Here is a 15,206-nt window from a genome sequence, read left to right on the forward strand (position 1 = left end):
TACACTTTGTAGGAGAGAAATAAGTTACCCAGATTGTACATTATGGGGTTTCTCAGTCTCAAGAAACTGTAATGGTGGCACAGTGTGATAAATCTGTGAAACAGGACTATGTTCATGATCCTCGTTCTTCAGTTAGAATTTCTAGTTTTGTTGGAGGAAAAGGATAAGACAATTCCTCCTTTACTGCCAGAATCCAAAAAATAGAAAAGATTCTGGAGGACCTAAAATAGATTTTCTGATTTAGAAGATCCTAGAAGTCATAAGCTAGACTGAATGAGTACAGTGGTACATAGGCTAGAATGAGAGGGTGCTAGAAGATAGGATATTCAAATGGAGAAAATCCTGCTCAAATGATGATCTTGATTAGGACACAGGAGCTCATTAAGTTATCCAACAAACTATATTCCTTCACAGCAAAATTAGAGATTGACCTTACTTTATGTCTTTGTGACCATTTTATTGCATCATATTTGTTATTTGTATTCTTCTCTTATACCATATAACAAAGAGCTTGATACTCTTATCTCATTAATGCCATCAGTATTCAAAAAGTGGCAACATTAGCCTCCTTTATGTAATCAAAATTATATTTTTTAAAAATGCTCACCTCTGTTCAGTTAAACTCATTCCTATGAATATTTGTAGAGTACTGTGTGTAAAACTATGATCACAGATGTGTGGATCAATAAGACTCAGTCTTAACCTTAAAGAGCTTAAAATACAACAAAGAAGATGTTAGGGGTTTTGATGTACTTTAACAAAATTTCAAACCCAGTCAACTGCTAGAGCCCAGAATCTAAATCACTGCAGTAAATGGGCAAAATCCTTGCAAAGGAGACTGGCATGAATAAAGCATATTACAAAGATTAAATCAGGTGGCAATATTGAGGAAAAATTAAACTAGGAAGAGTCTGCAGAAGGTATGAACTAGAAAGAGGAAGTGTGGAGCAGTGCTCAAGAGCTCAGGGTTTTCTTGATTCAAATCTGAATCTACTTTCTTGCTATATGATTTGGAGCAATTTGTTTAACTATTCTGAGCCTCATTTTTCTTACTAGTAAAATGCAGAAGAGACCAATGTTACTGTGATTATTCATTGAGACAACAATGTGAATTATTTAACAATGTGCCTGGCATTAAACAAGTGCTCAGTAGTTAATTGTTAGTATGATTTTATTATTATTTCTGTTATTTGGTGTGGAGAGAAAGGGGGACAATTTATGAGAGAGATTATTGAAGGAGAACAAAAAATACAACTTGCTGGCATGTGGAGAGAGGAGAAAGAAAGAGATATCAAGGTGACTCTAAAATATTGATTCTGGGTAAAGGGAGAAAAGTCTCATTAGTAGAAATAAGAACCACATTGATTATTACTCCCTAAACCATCTCCTGACAACAGAACTAACATAACAAAATGCAAAGACTATTTAGATTCAGACTTTCATCATCTTTTCAGGTCCACCTGGGAAGCATTGTACTCCCAATTTTGGAAGAGCATAGCAGAGTTGACAACAGTGCAACAAATTTATGCTTATAAGTGACTCTGTTTTGGCGTGAAAGTCATGGTGACCAACGAAGCCAACAAAAAATTACTTTTTTATTTACTTTTTCAAAATAAGTTTCATCTTTAATGTTTCTATTTTTCTTTCTTTCTTGTCTATTTCTAACCAGTTATATTCCCAGATTTTGCAATTCCAGTCTCAAAATATTCTTCCCCAAATGTGTTATGTTGATTTATATATCCTGAAAAATTAAGGATTATAGGCTTCTGATCACAACTTATTTTAAATAGGTGGCAGTTTAGATAATGCTTAAAAAATTAAAAATAGGGCTTCCCTGGTGGTGCAGTGGTTGAGAATCCACCTGCTGATGTAGGGGACACGGGTTCGTGTCCCGGTCTGGGACGATCCCACATTCCGCAGAGCGGCTGGGCCCATGAGCCATGGCCACTGAGCCTGTGCATCTGGAGCCTGTGCTCCGCAACGGGAGAGGCCACAACAGTGAGAGGCCCACGTCCCACACACATTAAAAAAAAAAAAATTAAAATATAACCATGGCAACATTTTTTATGTCTTGAGAAAAAAAGACAAAATCAATGTTTCAGTGATTTTGTGACTAAATAAAAACTGAATGATTCTTAGCTATTGAGTAGTTTCAACTTCCCTGAGTCAAAGGAAGGGAAGAAATGTTGGCCAATATAAATTTTATTCTTTCCAGTTTATAAACCTGGTGAACACATAGGAAGGCTTACTGACAAAGCTTAAGCTTTCTTCCCATAAAATTACATGGGGTTGATTGTATAAGCTACACATTAAAAGATTAATTAAAATTATAGTTACTCTCATTACAAAGAGCTGAGATATGCTTTATAATAATACATATGTAAAGAAAATACGTTTATAAGGATTGTGAAAAAACTTCTCTGTAAAGTAGCACAAAGAGAACATAAATTCTTTCCTCAGTATACATCCATCCTGTGCTTGTCCAAGGAGCACCCAGGCCCTGCAGACTAACCTTCCACTCTGGGAACCAGGAGTAGTGATTAACCCACATGGTGACAGTGCTTGATTAGAAAATCTTTCTGGACATCTCCTTTGAGTACTTTAAGAATTGTCTGCTGGAGATCTTCCCTGAGTATCCCATGCTGAAGACAGATCTTACCACCTGTATTTTTTAAGCCTGAGCCTCTTAGAAATCCAGGTTCTTTTGTCTGTTCCCTCATTCTATAAACTGGTATTGTGAAGAAGCTCTTCTCTACAAATGGCCAAATGTGTCTATATGCTCTATTTTCACCTATCTATTCAAGATATTTTCTATGTATTAGGTTCTTTATTTATTATATGTACTTTGTTTTTTTGCTAATGGTTTTCTTCTGTTGGACCTTGATTGTCCCATCAACTTTTAACAGACCCAAACCTGTATTTTTTCTTGCCCCTAGATTACATCTCTACTGGATTTTTATTTTTCCCTAGGTTCAAGTTGTCTAGGCTCTTATTTGGACATGAGATTTTTTTAAGTATGTAAGAGCTATCTTACTCAGTCCCTTTCCCACAAATTCACATTAGCTCCCCCTTCAGCTAAATTTGGTTCCTTAACACTTTCAGGATGATATTCTGAGACCTATTAAGCAAAATTATATTGCCAGGATTTAACACCAGAAAATAGATTTAGATAAAGACGGCTCAAAACTTCTTCATATAAATGAACTAGTTTTCTAGTTTTCCAATACTAGATTTCCTGGAAACAAAATCACATTAAGGGGCAAATCACCACAGAGCCAAAGGAAACCAAAGATTAGATATAAGCCTCTTCAGAAGCAACAATATTTCAATATTAATAATGGATCTTAAACTTGGATACAGTGAAGGTTCTGACATGACTCAAGCCTTTCTATGTGAGAGATGTGGATAAATAGTATATACTGATCTCTTAAGAACTCCTGAAATTGAAGAATTTAACCAGGCAGTTGTGGCCCAGATATTGTTTTTGATTCCTTGGTAACTATATATTAGATACAAAGCACAGAATTTCTGTGAGAATGGGGTGTGAATGTGTGTGTGTCCTCACGTATGTGCAAAGGAGGGAGTGTGCAAACATGTCCTAACAAAGACAAATACATTTCACGTAAGATAAATTTGTTAAAATTTAGAACTGTGCTTCTATTTTTAATATGCTCTAAGCTTTACTTCTGGGTTTGGGTTCTTCTAATAAGTCTAATCTCAATGAACAATGCCAGAAATTTCAACATTACATTATCTTAATTTCATGTGAAACTTCCATTTTGGTTAAAATGAAATTATTTTTAAAGAACTTTGTGTATTTAATTTCAGATTATTTTATGAGTATGGGATTAACTGAGAGGAGAAGGGAGAATAGAGTGGAGGACACTAGGTATCTTATATTTTGAAGAAACAACAGGAGGAGAAGGAAAGAAAATGGAGATCCTGGCATTATATGTGATTTTCAACAAGACTCAATTTCTCCTACCTTTTTACCTCTAAAAAATAAATAAATAAAAAAGACTGCACTTTGGATAATGAAATTACCAAGTATCTGTTTTTGTTTCTTTTCCAATCACCATTTTCTTCTCTTTTCCATGTCCTAGTGCTAAGATCCCAGGGTCTGCTTAATTTTCGTAACAGACTCTGTGAAATTTGAGTGAGTCTGTTGCATCACTGAATGACTCCAGCTTTAGAATATCATTTATTAAATTAAGCTAAAATTTGACTGTCTGTATCTAGTTCTTTCCTCTGAGGCAATTCAGAACAATCAAATTCCTGTACTTGGGAATTTTTCAAATAATTGATGGAACTGTCGTGTTATCATCTAGATACATACTATTAATATTTTCCTGGGTTTAACATGACTTTAAAATCCAGGCTGACAGACTCTTCACCAGTATTTTTAAAATAAGTCTATTACTTTGGCACCATGTGGATATGACCCTATTGGTTCCTGAGATGAGAGTATTTCCTTCTTCAGAGCTTCTGCCTAAAAGAAACATAACATTGAAATGATTTAAAATTTGAGTAGAACCTTACATGCCATGGAATCATCAAGGGAAGTGGTAAATTAAGTTTTTCAAATATTTTGGAGATTATTGAATTGGAAAAAATAACATATGGTCAGAAAGTTGAAAGGGATAATGTTGTTTATTGGCCACTTGAAAGCAAAATTCAAGGCTAAAACTTAAAACTATTTAACAATATTCTGCCTTCTAAAGATTAATTTATCAACCAAATTTTGTGGGAAAAATATTTTTTTTAGAAATAAGGTGACTTTGTTTGGGCTTAGGTTATTGTTTGATATATATTCTCATGACTTCCCATGCTATTTTTATAGATCTTATTAAGTTTCAACCCTGTCTATTTTATAATTATTTTATGGATTTTATTTTATGGATTTTGGAATCGTTATTGAAGAGGTAGAAACTATAACAATCACTACACTTATAGAAAAACAGTATCATAGATTAGACAATGGGTATGGACATGTTAATAAATCTAACAATCAGCTATTAAAACAAACAAATTTAACCTGTTCCTTCTTTTAAGAAGAGCCTAGCTCTGTGTTTTCAATATTCAAGGATCATGTTTGAATCAAGAATATGAAGAAGGCTTATACCCTTTTTTGCCAAACAAACTGAAAATATTATCTACCATTTTGTTTAAATGCATAGATAAATATTCATGTGAAGTTAAGATTTCTCTTTGACAAATGACAAATAAAATTACAGACAACTGACAGAGTAAATGAACATATTTGTGTCTAAAGCCAATAAAAATTAACATCTAGAATTTACACTAAGCTCCTAAAATCAACAAGAAAGAAATATAAAACATCCAATATGAAAAGAGTAGAAGAGTTTAAGTGGGAAATTTACAGAAAGGAAAATAAACAGCCCTCATAGTGTTAGTCACCTTGATTAAAAAATAGTCTGTTGATGGGCACTTGGGCTATTTCCATGTCTTAACTATTGTAAATAGTGCTGCTATGAACATTGGAAAGATATTTGTAAAGGAATATTACTTAGCCTTGAAAGGATGAAATACTGCCATTTGCAGGAAAAGGGATGAACCTAGAGAATATTATACTTAGTGAAGTAAGTCAGGGAAATACAACTACTATGTGATATCAATTATATGTGGAATCTAAAAATAATAAATAATACAAATTAATCTATGTACAAAACAGAAATAGACTCCCAGACATAGAAAACAAACTTATGGTTACCAAAGGGGTAATTTTCATCCCTTAATTTTTTCCAAATCAGAGTATGGGATTAACAGATACAAACTACTATACATAAAAAAGATAAGAAACAAGGATTTATTGTATAGCACAAGGAATTACATTAAATATCTTGTAATAACCTATAATGGAATATCATCTGAAAAAATAACTGAATCACTTTGTTGTACATCTGAAACTAACACAATATTTTAAATCAACTATACTACAAAAAAAAGTTACAAAAAATAGTCTGCCATAAAAGGTGTGTGTGTACATACACACACACATATATAGATATATATTTAGAAGGAAGACATAAACCTGTCTTTGTTCATAGATGACATGTTCATCAAATAGAAAATTCAAAATAATTGACAGGGCTTCCCTGGTGGCGCAGTGGTTGAGAGTCCACCTGCTGATGCAGGGGACACCGGTTCGTGCCCCGGTCCGGGAAAATCACACATGCCGTGGAGCGGCTGGACCTGTGAGCCATGGCTGTTGAGCCTGTGTGCCTGGAGCCTGTGCCCCGCAACATGAGAGGCCACAGCAGTGAGAGGTCTGCATAACACAAACAAAACAAAACAAAACAAAACAAAAATAATAATAATTGACAAAAAAACCCCTCATGGAACTAATAAGTAATTATAGCAAGGTTGCAAGATAGAAAGTTAATGTACAAAAGTCAGTTGATTTTCTGTATACCAACCATGGACATAAGGAATTTGAAATTAAAAACACAGTACCATTTATATTAGCACTCTCCCAAAAAACTAAATATTTAGCTGCAAATATGACAAAATCATATAAGACCTATATGAAGAAAACTACAAAATTCTGATGAATGAAATCAAGGAAGAAATAAATAAATAAATTCCTATCCTTGTTCATGGATAGGAATACTCAATATTGCAAGAAGTTTGTTCTTTTCAACTTGATCTGTAGATTCAATGAAATCCCAGTGAAAATAACTCAGCAAGTTATTTTGTGGATGGATACTGACAAACTGATTCTAAAGTTTATATGGAGAAGCAAAATACCCAGAATAGTCAATACAATGTTAAATGACAAGAACAAAGTAAGATGATTGATCCTACCAAGCTTCAAGACTTATGATAAAGCTGCAGTAATTGAGACAGTGTGGTATTCCAGATAATGGAATATTATTCAGCACTAAAAAGAAATGAGATATGAAGCCATGAAGATGTGGAGAAACCTTAAACACATGAAAATAAGTGAAAGGAGTTGATTTGAAAAGGCTCCATGTCAAATAGTATGATTCCAACTATTTGACACTCTGGAAAAGGCTAAAATATGGAGAAAATGAAAAGATCAGTGGGTGGGGAAGGGGGAAATGAATAGGTAGAACACAGAGAATTTTTAGGACAGTGAAAATAGCTTATTTGATGTTGTAATGATGGATATATGTCATTATACATTTGTCCAAACCCATAAATTTTACAAAACCAAAAGTGAACCATAATGTATACATGGACTTTGGATGATAATGATGTGTCAGTGTAGGCTTATCAATTATAACAAACATACCACTCTGGTGGGAGATTTTGATAAGGGGAAAGGCTATGAATGTGTGTGGGGGGGCATGGTGTATATGGGAAATTCCTTTAGGTTTACCTCAATTTTATTGTAAATTGAAAACTCTAAAATATAGTCTTTAAAAAATTAGTTTTGTGTATGAGGAATATAAAATGTAAAACAGGAATATAACATATTCAACTTAATTTATAATTAGATAACTGTAAGTTAAAATGATCATGAGATATTATTATATACCCATTAGAGACAAACATTAGAAAGTTCAATATACCCAACTGTTGGCAAGAATTTGAAGGAACAGGAATACTTTTGTATTGTTAATGGTAGTGATATCTGGTGACATTTTGTCATATGAGGAGTATGTATACACCATGATAAAGCAGTCTCAACCTTAGGTGTGTTCCAGGAAGTACTTTCACATAGTAATTTGTGATGGATATATGCAGGCAAGGATGTGGCACCTAATATAGCAAGGAATTGAAGGCAATCTAGATGTTTATCACCTGTGGAATAGTAAATAAGATTCAGGAATGCATGGAATGGAATCTTGTGGAAGAGTGCAAAGAAATGAGCCCGAAAGACATAGGGCAACATAGATACATTTTTGTAAAATGTATTGAAGGACTAAAGTAAGAAGACAAGATTTATAGCACAATATTCTTCCTGTAAATTAAGAAAAAATATTAATGCCATATATTTTACAAATATCCAATGGAATGAATTGGTGCTTATACAAGTATGTGTCAGGGATGAATTTAGCCATACTCATCAAGAAAAAAGGGAGAAGCCTCATATCAATAGAATTAGAAATGAAAAAGTAGAAGTAAAAACTGACAGTGCAGAAATACAAAGGATCATGAGAGATTACTACAAGCAACTCTATGCCAATAAAGTGGACAACCTGGAAGAAATTGACAAATTCTAAGAGAAGCACAACCTTTGAGAATGAACCAGGAAGAAATAGAAAATATAAACAGACCAATCACAAGGACTGAAATTGAAACTGTGATTAAAAATCTTCCAACAAACAAAAGCACAGGACCAGATGGCTTCACAGGCAAATTCTATCAAACATTTAGAGAAGAGCTAACACCCATCCTCCTCAAACTCTTCCAAAAAATTGCAGAGGAAAGAACACTCCCAAACTCATTCTATGAGGCCAGCATCATCCTGATACCAAAACCAGGCAAAGCTGTCACAAAGAAAGAAAACTACAGGCCAATATCACTGATGAACATAGATGCAAAATTCCTCAACAAAATACTAGCAAACAGAATCAAACAGCACATTTAAAGGATCATACACCATGATCAAGTGGGCTTTATCTGACGAATGGAAGGATTCTTCAATATATGGGAATTAATCAATGTGATACACCATATTAAAAAACTGAAGGATAAAAACATATGATAATCTCAATAGATGCAGAAAAAGATTTTGACAAAATTCAACACCTATTTATGATACAAACTCTCCAGAAAGTAGGAATAAACGAAAATTACCTCAACCTATTAAAGTCCATATATGACGAACCCACAGCCAACATCATCCTCAATGGTAAAAAACTGAAACCATTTCCACTAAGATCAGGAACAAGATAAGGTTGCCCAATCTCATCACTCTTATTCAACATAGTTTGGAAGTTCTAGCCACAGCAATCAGAGAAGAAAAAGAAATAAAAGAATCCATATCAGAAAAGAAGAAGTAAAGCTGTCACTGTTTGCAGATGACATGATACTATATATAGAGAATCCTAAAGATGCTACCAGAAAACTACAAGAGCTAATCAATGAATTTGGTAAAGTAGCAGGATACAAAATTAATGCACAGAAATATCTGGCATCCTTATACACTAATAATGAAAAATCTGAGAGTGAAATTAAGTAAACACTCCCATTTACCATTGCAACAAAAAGAATAAAATATTCAGGAATAAACCTACCTAAGGAGAAAAAGAACTGTATGCAGAAAATTATAAGACACTGATGAAAGAAATTAAAGATGATAGAAATAGATGCAGAGATATACCATGTTCTTGGATTGGAAGTATCAACATTGTGAAAATGACTCTACTACCCAAAGCAATCTACAGATTCAATGCAATCCCTATCAAATTACCACTGGCATTTTTTACAGAACTAGAGCCAAAAATTTCACAATTTGTATGGAAACACAGAAAACCCTGAATAGCCAAAGCAATATCCTGAGAATGAAAAATGGAGCTGGGGGAATCAGGCTCCCTGACTTCAGACAATACTACAAAGCTACAGTGATCAATAGAGTATGGTGCTGGCACAAAAAGAGAAATATAGATCAATGGAGCAGGATAGAAAGCCCAGAGATAAGCCCACACACATATGGTCACCTTATCTTTGATAAAGGAGGCAAGATTATACAGTGGAGAAAAGACAGCCTCTTCAATTAATGGTGTTGGGGAAACTGTACAGGTACTTGTAAAAGTATGAAATTAGAACACTCCTTAACACCATACACAAAAATAAACTCAAAATGGGTTAAAGACCTAAATGTAAGGCCAGACACTACCAAACTCTTAGAGGAACACATAGGCAGAACACTGTATGACATAAATCACAGCAAGATCCTTTTTGACCCACCTCCTAGAGAAATGGAAATAAAAACAACAATAGACAAATGGGACCTAATGAAACTTAAAACCTTTGCAAGGAAAAGGATACCATAAACAAGACAATCCTCAGAATGGGAGAAAATAATTGCAAATAAAGCAATTGACAAAGGATTAATCTCCAAATTTTACAAGCAACTCATGCAGCTCAATAACAAAAAAAAACAAAGAACCCAATCCAAAAATGGGCAGAAGACCTAAATAGATATTTCTCCAAAGAAGATATACAGATTGCCAACAAACACATGAAAGAATGCTCAACATCATTAATCACTAGAGAAATGCAAATCAAAACTACTATGAGATATCATCTCACACCTGTCAGAATGGCCATCATCAAAAAATCTAGAAACAATAAATGCTGGAGAGGGTGTGGAGAAAAAAGAACATTCTTGCACTGTTGGTGGGAGTGTAAATTGATACAGTCACTATGGAGAACAGTATGGAGGTTCCTTAAAAAACTACAATTAGAGCTACCATACGACCCAGCAATCTCACTACTGGGCATATACCCTGAGAAAACCATAATTCAAAAAGTGTCATGTATCAAAATATCCATTGCAGCTCTGTTTACAATAGCCAGGATATGGAAGCAACCTAAGTGTCTATCAACAGATGAATGGATAAAGAAAATGTGGCACAGGGCTTCCCTGGTGGCGCAGTGGTTGAGAGTCTGCCTGCTGATGCAGGGGATAGGGGTTCGTGCCCCAGTCCGAGAAGATCCCACATGTCACGGAGAGGCTGGGCCCGTGAGCCATGGCCGCTGAGCCTGCGTGACCGGAACCTGTGCTCCACAATGGTAGAGGCCACAACAGTGAGAGGCCAGCGTACTGCAAAAAAAAAAAAAAAAAAAAAAAAAAAATAGAATATGTGGCACATATATACAATGGGATATTACTCAGCCATAAAAAGAAATGAAATTGAGTTATTTGTAGTGAGGTGGATGGATCTGGAGTATGTGATGCAGAGTGAAGTAAGTTAGAAGGAGAAAAACAAATACCATATGCTAACACATATATGTGGAATCTAAGAAAAGAAAATAATAATAATGTCATGAAGAGTCTAGGGGTTGGACAGGAATAAAACACAGACCTACTAGAGCCTGGACTTGAGGATATAGGGAGGTGGAATGGTAAGCTGTGACAAAGTGAGAGAGTGGCATGGATATATATACACTACCAAACGTAGGGTGGATAGCTAGTGGGAAGCAGCCACATGGCACAGGGAGATCAGCTAGGTGGTTTGTGACCACCTAGAGGCATGGGATAGGGAGTGTAGGAGGGAGGGAGATGCAAAAGAGAAGAGATATGGGAACATATGCATACGTATAACTGATTCACTTTGTTCTTAAGCAGAAACTAACACACCATTGTAAAGCAATTATACTCCAATAAAGATGTTAAAAAAATTTAAAAAAAATTGTGCTGACTTGGAGATGCCTATCTTCAGAATCATTCTTGAGGGAAGAGATGGGAAGGGGAAGTTAAAAAATAAGGGAAGAGTTATAAGGCTGCAGTGGGCAGAGTGAATACAAATCATCTAGCTTCAAGCCCAGAGCTCTTTCTAATATATTTCAGCTGTGTTTCCAAAAGTGATAATATATTCCAAAGCACTCTGTAAACTGTAAAATTCTGAACAAATGGACAGAATTAGTTTGTTGATATACCAGCTATCCAAAAATTATTCCTCAGCTCCAAATACTGCATAATGCGTTCAGTTTGGTCACTTGGTAGGTGATATATCAAATTCCAATTTATAGTTGAATGCTTTATAAGAAAACACAAAACCAGTGGCAAACTGGACAAATGTTCTGAAAAACATGTAGCTTGACTTAGTTATATTTAATGAATTCTACCATGCATATATGACAAATATCCCCCAACAGAAAAAACTTAGGGAAATTAATTTATAGACTCACTATCCCTGATCCAACTTGTTGAAGGCAAATTTTAGCCTTCAGTGTGAGGGATAGGTCTAGGAAAACTCTGAAAATATTCATCAGACTCATAACTTGTCACAATTTTCCCTGATGCCCAGGCTGTCAAGTCTGCACAGTTGATTTTGTGTTCAATTACAGTAATTTTACTAGCTGAAGTATTTGGCATATTTATAACAAATTCCCTCCATATAATATTTGAATTTAACATTTAAATTTAAGTGGTCTTATTTTAAATGTCTTTTATTATAAACAAACTCAAAAAACATGTAAAGCAGATATAAATTAAAGCTTCAATAAACAAAAAAATTAAAGGAATAAACATGGTTTTGGTGAGAGAGTTTGGGATGAGAACAGAGACTGTCCTCTGTATTACAGATATAGTAGTCAGAAAAAGCTCTGTTTCAAAGAATAGTTGCAAAAGGAAGAAGAAGGAAGGAAGGGAGGAAGGCAGGCAAAAGGAAGAAAAAAAGAGTTGCATTTCTAAAATACAAGTATAGATATCATATCATTGAACTTTTATTGTATTTGAGCAGCTCATCTAAGAGTTTCATATATGTTATGGCATTTAATGCTTACACTAACATACTAGTCATTATTTTTATGTTCTTTATACTAAAAATGAGGAAATTGTGGAGTATCTCTCCCATAGTCATACCCTCTAGCAAGGGGCAGAGTCAGGAGTGGCCATAATGCTGTTTGACCACAAAACTCTTTTATAAAAACAAAATTGGTCTCAGAAGAAAAATGAAGATAATTACACATCAGTGTAATTGGAGATTTTTTTTGGAGAAAATGAATCAAACTGTGAGGTGGAACATGGGAATGTTTTAGGAAGTAGAACATCATGATTGACAGAGGCAAGGCAAGGATTGTTAGGCAGGGAAGCCATGTGACAATATGAAGATAACCTGTACACTGCTCATTTCATAGTCCCAAGTGTAAGTCATTTTGTTCAGAGATTGTATGTTAATGCATGAACTGAAATATGATTTATTTAACACTTCTTTATACTGACTTGCTTTTTTCCTTGAATAAACTTATTCATATAGAAAACACTGTAGCACATCTACAAACAGAAAACATGCTTTAGTAGTAGGAAACCATAACATAAGGTGAGAGCAAACAAGTTTCTGAATTCTAGCAAGAAATTGATGCCTGCACTCCTGCCTAAGATTCTGAGTCTGGAGTCTGTTTTTTTTTTTTTGTTTTGTTTTGTTTTTTTTTTAACAGAATATAATAATGATACTAATAATGACTAGTTGAATCTGAGCATATATCATGTGCTCAGCCATTCTGTTTTCTAAATACTTTATGTGGGTGTGATGCCACATTTAATCCTGACAACTGCTTGAGGCTGGAGCCTATATTATCCCCTCTTTAATGATAAGGAAACTACAACTTAGAATTTTGTTTAGCGAATAATAGTAAAGAGAGATAGTAAAGATAGACTAGCCACAAACTAAGTCTTTCTACTCTATAAATGAAAGGAGTTTAAAGAAGATGGGGAAGAAGCTGCCTTTCTAACAAGGAGATTCGATGTTGTGCACAAATCATTCCTAATACTACATGTTCTTAGCACTTATAAAGAGTCACAGAAGAGAATCCCAGTAAGAATTATGTGGAAATTTCCATACCAAAAATGAGTGTTGGGGAGATAGTGTGACAAACTGAACAAGGAGTGAAATCCCAGGCATTCAGAAGGAATAGATTCAGAAATAGAGTATATGCCCCTACCTGCCACCTTTTTTTTTTTTTTTTTAACTGAGAAAATGTCTTCTACAAAAGTTTGTTTCATAGGCTGATTTATGCAGAGTGTTTGTGTTTCTCTGTAGGTTTTACTAGAACAGATTCATGGAACATTTATGAATCACTTGGGTCCTGAATTGCAAAGGAATGAGATCTAGATCCATATGATCATTTCTGCACAATGCAGTTAACTTTATTGTTGAGAAAAAAAGAAAGCATTTAAAGGGCTCCACTACTTCCCTCTCTTCTAACAAGTGAGTTTGCAATGCATCCCAAGTCATAATACCCTGAGTTGGTGTTGCAGTCTTCAGGGAGGGGGCATCTCACACAGCCCATGTAAGAAGAGTAATCCTTTTTAGGGAGAAAAAGACAGAAACATGCAGATTTCCATTCTCCTAAGAAGAGTTGGCCTTAACAAATTGATGTTTCTTCACCCGTACCACCAGGTTAGTTGCAGAGAGCTTGGTGCCACACAAAGTCATTTACTCTCTGTGATTTTGTGTGTAGCAGTGTCCTCTGTCCCAAACCCTACATAATGCTTAACAGTTATGTCATTAGATATTTATTATATACAAAAGTGCTATGTTTGAGACATAATGTATTTAATATGATCAACAAATAACATCATACTGCTGTGGTGAAGATGAACTGCCCTCTGGGGATGATGCAGTCATAGGGCAGTGGGGAGTGAGGGACATGGTTAGGACAATGTGTTGCTAATGAGAAAAACCATAGGGCATTGCCATATTTAAAACTCCTGAACGTACTGCAGCATGTCTGTGAGAAAGAAGTGATGTATATCTCTGTTAAGTGTAGGGTCTTTGAAAAGTATGTGCAGGCCAATAAATCAGTTAATTTCATCTGTGTACATAGCAAGTACAAGTCAAATCCAGGCCCCATAGTCCTTCTGTGGCAATAACCTCTGCTGAAATTATTTAGACATATGTGCCTATACTTTAGATACCACTTCTATCTGCTAGCAAGGAAAATTATCAAAATGATCATCTTTCGCTCATGTAAGTGAGAAGTGCTCACCTACATGAATGGCTTGTTTCCTTCCTCCTAAGATAGTTCTTCCAGGGCACAGGGTGAGGTTTGAGTCAACTGGGTAATATGAAATACAGTGCTTATTCCTATCGTAGCCCTACCTATTCAGAATTATGATACAAAAAAGAATAATCACAGGACAAGACAGACAAAGGAAGGATCCACATATGAATTGTTACAAAACTTCGGGGGCAGTAGAGATTTGATTAAGCATGGTGCCAGGGTAACTTCACAGAGGAGCAGGAAGGATGCCCACATAACACATCACAGCAACACAAATAAATGCACGGTGGTCAGGGAAAAAGTATCTAAAACTCCACTTTCCTAAGGTCTTTTCTTGATGAATGTCCTCAAAGCATTTTCTAAAGTTTCTCTCTCTTTTTTATTTTATTTTCTTTTTTTCAAACTTCTCATGTTAGAGAACAGATCAAAACTGAGGAAAAGACAAACCAATATGCATGATGAGTCATCTGGGAACCTGTGTTGCTACAGCAACAGTTTCATAAGCAGAGGGAGGGAAGGGAATGTTACTTACCAGCAAATGA

Source organism: Kogia breviceps, chromosome 11, assembly GCF_026419965.1.
Source record: "Kogia breviceps isolate mKogBre1 chromosome 11, mKogBre1 haplotype 1, whole genome shotgun sequence".
NCBI classification, from domain to species: domain Eukaryota; kingdom Metazoa; phylum Chordata; class Mammalia; order Artiodactyla; family Physeteridae; genus Kogia; species Kogia breviceps.